This window comes from Melanostigma gelatinosum (genome assembly GCF_949748355.1).
Source record: "Melanostigma gelatinosum genome assembly, chromosome: 9".
Classification (NCBI taxonomy): Eukaryota; Metazoa; Chordata; class Actinopteri; order Perciformes; family Zoarcidae; genus Melanostigma; species Melanostigma gelatinosum.
The window spans coordinates 14863812-14873694 of NC_136642.1; positions in this window are offsets into that span (position 1 = coordinate 14863812).

Below are 9883 nucleotides of genomic sequence, written 5' to 3' on the forward strand. Positions count from 1 at the left end.
TCTTGATTGAGCCTCAACAGAAGCCTTTCACTTGTTTCGTAAGTAAAATGATCCTTATTGGTATGCTGTGAAGATGGAGTGTAAAAACTACAGAATATTTGATAAAAAGATTTGATTACCTTTTGATTTACAAGTAACAATAATTACTGGTAAGCTAATTAATACATACACGTTCAGGGTGATTTAGGAGCCCCATGGATGTTATTGATTGTGCATAACATCTCCCTATGTCTAAGTACCACCAGGGTGCAGATAGTGTGAAAGCACTTTTTGCTTCTGTACATCGCCCCGTAGATTTAGGTCATGAGGTACCAGAGTTGAGGGCAAAGGAGGGGCTGATCTAGACATCACAGCGTGTTCCCTACATAGTGCAGATGTTTATCATATGCATAGATGACAGTCCAAAACAAGCAAACCATATGTTTGGCACGTTGCTTCAGTGCAAGCACTTTCTGTCAGATTACTATTTGGCCTTACTCTGCCATGTCCCCTGCTGTGTTTCACTGTTTGCTCCATAAACTCTTAACACCGCTTATCAGCCACGAATGTCTTGACCCTTCACTGTGTGTTTGCTCTGCCAATTTGCTTCCTGCGACAGAAGTCCAAAGATAAATTGAAAAACTTTTGAATCCAATAATAATCACAGCTCTGACCAGATTTTTGCCTAATTGTAAACCAAATCAGGAAATGTCTGTGATGTACTCTTGTTCTACAGAGACAGAGCAGTGTGTGCCAGTGTTTGCAACCTCTGCTGTTTTATTTCCTTCTCGCCTGGCTGGCAAACGGAGCCTGTTGGTTTTGGCAGCTACACTCACTCCAACTTGGCACAGTGGATCTGTTCAGGACACATCAGCTCCTGTCAACTTCCACCCTCCCACAACACCACCCCTCGTTCAGCCTATCCATGGCCATCCTGAGTTGATGGATTGTGTCACGCTTTAGTTGATAGAATGAATTCTCATTTCCATTGCATGTAGTGGAGGAAACAAATACTTCCCTGCCACTGTAGAGAGGACAACAGCACACAACTGTAAATGTAAAAACAACAGCTATGAGGTTGTTTTTGCTATTTGGCAGAGAGGGGGAAAGAAGCACTCATTCAAAATGGTAAAAAAGTTACGAAAACTAGAGCAAAAAAGGTGTTTTTGTGTCGTTACAAGCACTGAAGTTTCAGCGATGAAAGTTGCCTATCGTCTTGTTCTGTGAGCTCATTGGCCATCGCGGTGTCCCTGCGCTCTTGAAGCTGGTACATTGCACATCGCATGATGTTTTGCAGAGTGGAAGTCCTGTCTCGTCTCTTTTGTAGCAGCGCACCGCACACTGGCCTGACACACTTCACTTCAGGGGTCAGACACACGGCGAGGGTCCGTCGAGTCTTGTGCGATCATCATCGTCGAATGCACGGACATTGTAAGCCAATGATGTCACTCTAACAAGAGCAGACTGGTGGCATTTCCACCAAATCGTTTCAGTTTCATTGTTCTGTCCACTTAACACAGTCTCGCTGTTTTGTCTTTAAAGAACTGCCCTCACTCTTGTAGACATACCTCGTATTTCTTTTCACTTTCATGTCATTGATTGAAGCATTTATAGTATTTAGGTTTTACGAGACCAAAGAACTCTTTGCACTATACTCTTCCATTAGTCCCCTGAAGTTGTACAGCCTCTCAACACAGCCAAGAGCATCTGACAACAAATTAGCTAAGTGTCACGAATCACACTTTTATTTCCCCCTGTTATCAGGTTTACAAATGTGAACTCGTTTTTTTTTGCCTCCTAGGATAGATTTAAGACACTCTCCATCTTTGGCCATTGGCTCCAGTGTCATAAATCCCACCTTCATTTCCTCTGTTATCATCAGATGCAATTTGTCACTGTAATAAGAGATCAGAGGCTGTAATGTGCTGATTATGAACGACTTAGTGCAGCTCCGCGGCCGTGCTTGGTTCGGCATCCAGGGATTTTTAATTGCAGATTGACGGAAACAATGGTTATCACTTGCAGTGTTATCCCTGACCTTAATCTCCGCTTCCCCTTCCCCACATTAGTCTGTAAATGTCAGTGTTTAGCTGCATTTTTCACTCACTTGTCATGAATAAGGTCATTCTCACACAGATCAGCACTCTGTTTTAAGCTTTGTTTGTGTTTATCGTTACAACCAACAAAGCTTGAATAGTGTCCCTGATGTTGATCTGGATAAGCATCGTTTCATGAGAGGACTGTGCATCCCTGAACACCTCTTTGACAGAATGACTGGAAATGCCCGTCTGAGGTGTAATTGGGTTTTTAAGAGTGGGATCCAGGCCCATTAAATTATGTGCTGCATGCAGGGGAGTTAATTGAGTTTGAGCCCTGCTGGCATACTGCATGTGCACTGAAAACATTTACCCAACATTAAACCTCAATTAGGCTTTTCAGGATGGGACACTTGTTGCTGGATGACGGGAAGTGAAGATGTCGATGCCTGTCAAGACTCATTTCGCTGTTTCTTTCCAGTGAATACAATGTGTGCTGTAATAGTTCTGTTTGTTTCTCATAAATTGTTAAACTTCCACTGGACTTTCATTGTTTTTTCTGTTTCTGCTGCCGTTCTCTCACACTGGCAATGCAGTCACCAAGCTGGAAGTCTGAAAGTCGGAGTGTGTTTCTGTGTGTAGGGCTCTCCCCCAGCTCAGAGGAGCAGCTAATGCAGTTATATAACAGTCAGTGCAGCCGGCGTCTGCTGTGAGCCAAATGCCAGGCCTGTCTGGTTACATAAGCCTGTCAGAGTCATATTGTAGCAGTATGGAGCGCTCACACCACAGCGTGTCCCTGCACTCCTTCCACCGTCTCCTGCTCGGTCTCTCACTTCCTCCCACTGTCTGCTTTGCTCTCCTCTGCTCTCTTTCTGCAACTCTCCCCACCTTCCCCACCTTCCCTCTCCTCTGCTTTCCTGCCCTTTCCTCTTGGCTGCGGAGCCGTTTCCAACACCCGGATCAAAGAGTTAGCTTTGCTGGATGCAGATCCATGGACAGCATTGAGACATTGAGACAGAAAAGACGAACTACACGCTCACACGCAGAGAGGATGAAACGCTTCTTATTCTACACTATTTCTCCTCCACTGAACATCATTAAGCATTTACTTGCCCTGATATGACTTTTTGTACAAAGCAGCTTTAGGCTTCTTATTGACTCCCTGTGTGCTGTGCACTATGGCAGTGACGATGTCACTCAGTGGAAAATATGAGCTGTGTTGCCGGTCACCACCACCCGTGAGCTCTGATGTCTCAAGGATGCCGATGCATGCAGCAGTCACATCCACCAGGACTGCTTTTCTCAGTGGCCCCCAGCACTCCCCCCATCCATGGCCCTCAGGCATAAGGGGGGTCAGATTGACATGGTCATCAGTTTCACTCAGACCTGTGCACAATAGATTGCACAACACTGCCCATAAAGTTCCAACAGTTCACACAGCCATCCAGGAGTTCGTTTATTTGTGGCCCAAGATCTTGACCTTTAATTCATTTATCATACAAGTGCCACGTTGTCAGCATTACTTTATAAATAGCGGTATAGCAGGAGGGTGTGTATAATTATATGGTGATGAAATATTGCTGCAGAATTAGAGAAAAAGGGAAGTAAACCAGCTCAGATCAGAGGGTGCATGATTAGCCCAGTCAGCCTCCAAAACACTTGTTCAAAGCATGAGGTTGCCTGGCTAATTGGAATTAATAGCGTTAACCGGCAACTTCTCCGCTCAACCAATGGCTGCCTCTGCCACCTCGTGGTTATTCATGAGGCGGGCTTCGACGTGCCAGCCCACTGGTGGAGGCGGAGAGGGGGGCGGTGCCCATCGGACCTGCCGTGCGGGGCGGTGCGGAGCACCGGGAGTGTGTTGTGCGTAGGGCGCGATGTTGTTTTGTTGTGGCGATCAGCTGAATGTGGGTCCGGTCTGACACAAAACAGTGGGAAGCACCCCGAGCCCCTCCGGCTCTCCTCTCCACCCCCCCCCACCCCCACCGAGAGCAGCTCTATCCAGCATCGCAATCCAGGAAATGCGGACTTCTGGCCCTTTCGCTACGGGATAAATGGCTGCAGCGCCCGTACTGAAGCAAGCTGGTAAATATTAAACCGTAATATTACTGCCTGTTTGTCACTTAGTGTCCGTTGCAGCGGCTGTCACGTTGAGGAGTGAAGTTGAGCGCAGATCGTGTCCCGCCCGCGCGTTCACAGTCAAGAGTGTGTCATGAAGTTGAGTTGCCTCCTTTATGTGTTGTGTTGATATGTGATGTGCGAAGATGAGCTGCATGCAGCGCACCGCAGCAGCAGCAGTCAGTTCAGAGGGGTTTTTGGGGACTCTGAACTACAGCGCGTGCGGCGGCTGAAGTAGCGGCGGGTGCGCTGCGCATCCAGCTGATGTGCTTCATCACGTAACAAACCGGCTCAGGAGAGCAACAGTGCGGGCTGACACACGCAGGCTACGCACACGTTCAGGATTCCCGAATCATTCCTGTGAACTTATTGGGCTACAGCTACACTGGCCGGATGTTTAGCGGATGACATCATGCTTTTGTGCTCCGTTGATCCGCTGTTACATGATAGATGGGCGAAGTTGACCAAAACAGGTTGAATTTAGCAGCTGTTCAATCAGTAAGCCCGTCTCAAGTTGAGTCCCTTCTGTTAATGTGACTGTTTTAGAGTCCGACTTCTCACACAGCGTTCACCTTTGCACAGCAAGGTATCGTGTTATTGTAATTTGCATACAGACACAATCAATTACTGTGTCACTGTTGTTTGACACGTTTATTATGCTAAATAGTTTCCTTACAAACCATGTATCAAGTCATCATCTACAGCTACACCATCAGCTACATGCTGAACAGAGTACCAGGACGTCACGTTGAGTTAGCAGCAGTTTTAACATCTCTCTCTCTCTCTCTCTCTCTCTCTCTCTCTCTCTCTCTCTCTCTCTCTCTCTCTCTCTCTCTCTCTCTCTCTCTCTCTCTCTCTCTGTATATTTATCTATCTGTCTGTCTGTATATTTATCTATCTGTCTGTCTGTATATCTATCTATATGAGCTCTTAACTGTCAATACTTTGAGTTCCGCAGTATGCCCTGTGAGTATAATATCGATCAAGTAAAGAAATCAGAAAAATAAGAGGATTGACACCGGGCAAAGTCGTTGCATTTTGTGTGTCTCCGATGCCAGTTTGGCAGGAAGTGAGTTAAGGAAAGCACATGAAGTGTGCTGCTGTCTGCACATGAGGACCACAGAAGCCAATTACTGCTGAAAAATACTATTCTTATTTTATTTGTTTTCATCAGTGAAGTTTCAGTTTCTCAGTACCAATAGCAGCACTGCTGCAGTGTCCTACCCCCCCAGCTTTGGGTCCGTACTGTAACTTAGAGCACAGAAATACAGTAAAGTGTCAGACCACGGCGGTGAAGGGGGATGAGTGGAGAGAGGCCAATATGCAATTATTTCTTATTGAATCAGCACAAAGTGGCAGCCTTACAGGGCTCCACTCTGGCCTGGATCAAGACCACTTGTGGTGCTGGCTACGGAAAGGCGCTAGCTCAGCAGGCACCCGAGGAGAGCGCTCCTCACTTGCCTTGTAAATTCCCAAGATTGTTTGACATCGTGAAGCATTAAGCTGTGAGTCGGGCTACTTTGATGTTGTTTTTTTTATACCATTGTAACTTTGGCTGAAATGTTAGAAAGTGGCTTGTAAAGAATAATTCGTATTTTTTTTTAAAGCTTTCATAGAATGTGCTATAATCTTCACAACCTTAGCCGTGCCAATTCATTACAAAAAGCTCTGGTATTCGGTAACGTTGCCGTAGACCTGCCCAATGAGTTTGTTCAGGTACATCAAAGTGAAACACAACTCTGTCAGCAGGAACACTGATTACTGAAGACCTCAGTCAGTTAGTCAGGCAGGTTTGTGTGTGTGTGTGTGTGTGTGTGTGTGTGTGTGTGTGTGTGTGTGTGTGTGTGTGTGTGTGTGTGTGTGTGTGTGTGTGTGTGTGTGTGTGTGTGTGTGTGTGTGTGTGTGTGTGTGTCTACATCTCTCCCTGTCACAGGCAACATGGGAAAAGGACAGTTTTCTGCCAGTTAACACACAACCCATCACCTGATACAGTCTATTTTGATCAGCACCTCCATCTCTCACACACTGAGTCAGCCTGGCAGGTGGCAACGTGTTGATCTAAATGCATGAGATGCCATCGGCAGCGAGAGGGTCGTGTGGAGTTCCTGTTCAGGCCTTCAGACACACCTGCGGATAACGAGGCCCGATAACCACGGCCACACCGGCGCAAAGGATCAGGGGATGAGTAAGACTGACAGTGTAGTCTGAACCCTTGATGTGAAATTCTTCGGTGTTACACGGATGGTGTGACCCTGTAGAGAAAGTGAACAAGTGTTCGTTGGCAGTCTGTTCTGCTTCATGCATGAATGTAGGCTTGACAGATTACACAAAGTATTAAATGGCATGTGTGAACATGTTGAAAGTTGTGTTTTCTCCGCGTGGGCATGCAAGAAGGATGGCATGGTTATTGGTCTCCTGCAAGAAAACTAAACACACACCCCGTGAAGACGGTACAATCCTGGTGGCGGGCGGACACAACCTCTTCATGTCTCTGCTGACGGTCATTAATCCTGTTTGCTGAAGCACCCGAGAAGAATAGACCCACTGTAGTGCAGGGAGACCGGAGTGAACCAGGAACAAGACTTTGGATACACACTTGTACAAACATACACACACAGGCAAAATGGAGGCCATGGAGCGCCAGCCTGGCAACTTCACAAATGCCCCACTAGCCTATTTATTTTATTGCATGAGATCAGTTGCATTGTAACATATTCTGAATCGATGTTATTTAGTCTTGTGGCCTCGCTGTAGTCAGTGTGTGTGTGTGTGTGTGTGGTTGTCTATCAGTGCCTGGCCTCGACTCAACCTCTTGCCCAGGCCAGTGTGTTGGCGGACTCTTCAAAAGCAGATCGAGTTCCCTTGTGTTTGCCAGAGAGCGAGCGAGTCTGCCCTGCGTATGTGTGTTAGTGTGCCTGCCAGCCCAGGTTATGTAATGATTCCTGTGGACGATGATGTACAGGCGGCCCAGGTTCTGACATGACACTGCAGAGGGGTTACTCATTCAAACACTCCCCTTCGTCCGAGTTAATCATCAGCTATTTCGGCACAGTTGGTAGCCAAGTGGAACGTCGAGGGGTAATCCTCCCAAAAAATAGGTCACGAGGTCCTTACATCGCTCCAACTTTTCAACAGCCCACAATATGCCACTCTGACTCGATTAACATTCTCTATGGTTCACTTCTGTATACGTTAAAATCAGTTTTCTTCTTGTATCAACATTGAGAGAATCTTTGTGCAGGTGTTCACATTCCACAGTGGCCAGTGTTGTGCAATAGCGATTGTAAGCTCCTGCGCTGCTCACCACATGTATGTCTGGCAAGGGCTCAGGCAGGACCTCAATATCTCGGCTTGTGTAACGCTTGGGACTGCCCGGAAAACAATTGATAACACATGTAGTGGCTTATCATTTACTGGATATTCAGATTTGAATGAAGGAATGTAACCCCACCCTCAGGAGGCCGGGCATGCAGCTCTCCAGTGAGGATTCTGTGTTGGCTTGAAAGATTCGCTAAAGATGCACGTCCAGTGTGTTCATTGATTGGTGATGCAGCCGAGGTGTCATATTTCACAGCTAGATATCTCTGCCTCTTCCAAATCTCTCGCTTTCTCTCTCTGGGTCCCATGATACCCCTCTGACCACACCCCTCAGCACACACACACACACTGCCTCTGAGCAGATACTCCAGGTGTCTGTTCACCCCAATAATATGTGCTGATTAAACCTGTGGTTAGTCTCTGCTTTACTTCCTCCAAAATGTGTTTAGGCACCGTTGCATATCCCGGTGCCATGGCTATGTGCAAAATTAATGTGTGTGTGAGGGTGAAGGAGAAGAAGAGAGACAGTTCTACTTCGCTAATGAATAAACTCTTTCCAATGGTATTTATGTCCTTATACTGGCTTCCTTCTAATTCCTTCACTCTCCGCTGTGTCTTCTCGTCTTCTTTTCTCTCCTCTCCCCTTGTTTCTTTTCCTCACCTTTCCTCTCCTCTCTTCTCGTTCACTTTCCTTTTGCTTCTTTTCCTCTCTCCCCTTGTTTCCTCTGCTCTTGTTTCTGCTCCTCACGGATCCTCTCTCTCCTTTCCTCTCCTCTGTCTCCTCTCCTCCCTCACTGGGGTCCTTTGTCTCAGTGCGTAAGGCATCCCTGCAGTAACTGCGAGTGAGGATTGGAGGGGATTTCTGCTCTGCGGGAGGGTAAGAGGGCTTTGGGAGGAAAATCCTTCCAACCCTGCCGCGGATCTGCCGAGCAAATCAAGGCGGCAGGCGATGCTCCAGTACAATCCTCCCCAGCCATGTCGCTGAAGCAGAGCCTTTATAAAGTGAACTCACCCCTGGACCCCCTCCTTTAGCTGCACTCTTTAAAATCCCTGTGACATCTGTGGAGCAGCCTTCAGTAGATTCCAGATGTGTTTTGTCTGTCTCATGGTGCTGTCAGGGAGCTCCCTGTGGATGCTCCTTTTTAAATTGTGGGACATACTCTGCTGTGTGATCCATAGTCTCACATACAAAATATCTGAAACAAGTCAGCCTGTCTGTGTGCTGCGCGGTGGCCTGCATGCATGTGCATTTGTTATTCACCACATGGTCCCTGTAGGCAAGCTGTGCCGTGACATTGTCAGGTTAGGTCATCTAAAGAACACCTCGTTTTTAGATGCTGTTAATTATGCAGGAGTGTGGGCGACTGCCGTCACTCGGGAAGGTCATTTGCTCCGCACCCCGGTAAAGGGCACACATCTTTACAGATTTTGGTCTGTTTGTGTTGCGTTGGGGGTGGAACTGTTGCGTTTTGTTGTGGTCTTGCGATGCTACTGATGCTGTGCTGACGTCCTGTTTGAGGGTGAGACGAACTTTAAAAGGCTTCGGATTTTGCCGAAGTCTTCCGTTTGATGTCACACTGCAAAATGCATTTACACAAGATGTGTTTGTGTGTAGGTATATCTCCTCTGTGGCTGTTTATGTGTAATATTTTTGCTGACGCTTCCATAAGCGGGGGCGTCTGTTTCACCGCATTGAAGGTCTATATTTGCATGAGCATTCCTACAGACAACCTTCCTGGCTCGGTCGAAACAGAACACAGGCTACCACTGTACTTCAATAAAACCAGAGCACCTGTCATATTCTCGTCTCGTACTGCCAAAGCTATCTCACAACACTAAGGTACATTTGTACTGTGCCAATGCGGCGGGGAGGTCTTTCATAGCCCGCAATTATTCTGCAAGAGATGGGGGGGGGAGTGTTTTTTGTAAAACCAATTAGAATCACCAACTTTGAAAAGCCCGTAGTTTCTCTTGCTAAATACTAGAAACATGGCACAAGGCTAGTTCAATTCAAAAAACTTTCCCAATGTGATAAAAGAGTGACTGGGCAGACAGAATGCAACAGTCAGGCTCATTCTGACTGTGGTCTTTTGAATCAGTTTGGTCAAAGTCTGTGAGTAACTTGAGTCGATTGAAGATTTGAAGACGTCACCCGGAGCTCTACAAAGTTATGTTATGTTTTTTACATGTCATAGACCAAATGAATCGTGGTCAGATGAGCACTAAAAAGAAGTGTTCGTTGCAGCCCTCCTTGGGTCAACTGTATGTTGCATCAAGTGAACAGAACAGACTGTACTGTCACGGCAGAAAACAAAGGCCCAGTTAAAGGACCATACAGTCGTTTTACCACTTTGACTTGTTGCAACTAAGTTTCATTTTTGTATGATTTTATTTATGCTAACATAACATTATACTCACAAAAGTGATTGCTG